Here is a 760-nt window from a genome sequence, read left to right on the forward strand (position 1 = left end):
CCTGCCCCTCCCAGGCTCCTCCTCTAGTCCCTATGCTCCACCCTCGCCTCATATCTGACAGGTGAGTCCCCCCTGCCCCTCCCTCTTCACTAGACCCTCCCTCTTCTCTAGACCCTCCCATGCTCCTCCTCTAGTCCCTATGCTCCACCCTCGCCTCATATCTGACAGGTGAGTCCCCTCTGCCCCTCCCTCTTCTCTAGACCCTCCCTCTTCTCTAGACCCTCCCTCTTCTCTAGACCCTCCCAGGCTCCTCCTAGTCCCTATGCTCCACCCTCACCTCATATCTGACAGGTGAGTCCCCCCTGCCCCTCCCTCTTCTCTAGACCCTCCCTCTTCTCTAGACCCTCCCAGGCTCCTCCTCGAGTCCCTATGCTTCACCCCTCGCCTCATATCTGACAGGTGAGTCCCCTCTGCTGGTCCCTTTCCCTCTAGACCCTCCCATACTCCTCCCTGAGTCCCTATTCTCCACCACCGCCTCTTATCTGACCGGTGAGTCCCCTCTGTTGGTCCCTCCCCTCTAGAGCCTCGCATGCTCCTCCCTGATATCTATGCTCCACCCCCGCCTCTTATCTGACCGGTGAGTCCCCTGTACTGATCCCTCTCCCCTAGACTATCCCATGCTCCTCCCTGATATCTATGCTCCACCCCCGCCTCATATCTGACAGGTGAGTCCCCTCCTCTAGACCCTCGCATGCTCCTCCCTGAGTCCCTATGCTCCACCCCCGCCTCATATCTTAACAGGTGAGTCCCCTCTGCTGGC

Source organism: Nanorana parkeri, unplaced genomic scaffold (genome assembly GCF_000935625.1).
Source record: "Nanorana parkeri isolate BGI_ZX_2015 unplaced genomic scaffold, ASM93562v1 scaffold2109, whole genome shotgun sequence".
NCBI lineage: Eukaryota > Metazoa > Chordata > Amphibia > Anura > Dicroglossidae > Nanorana > Nanorana parkeri.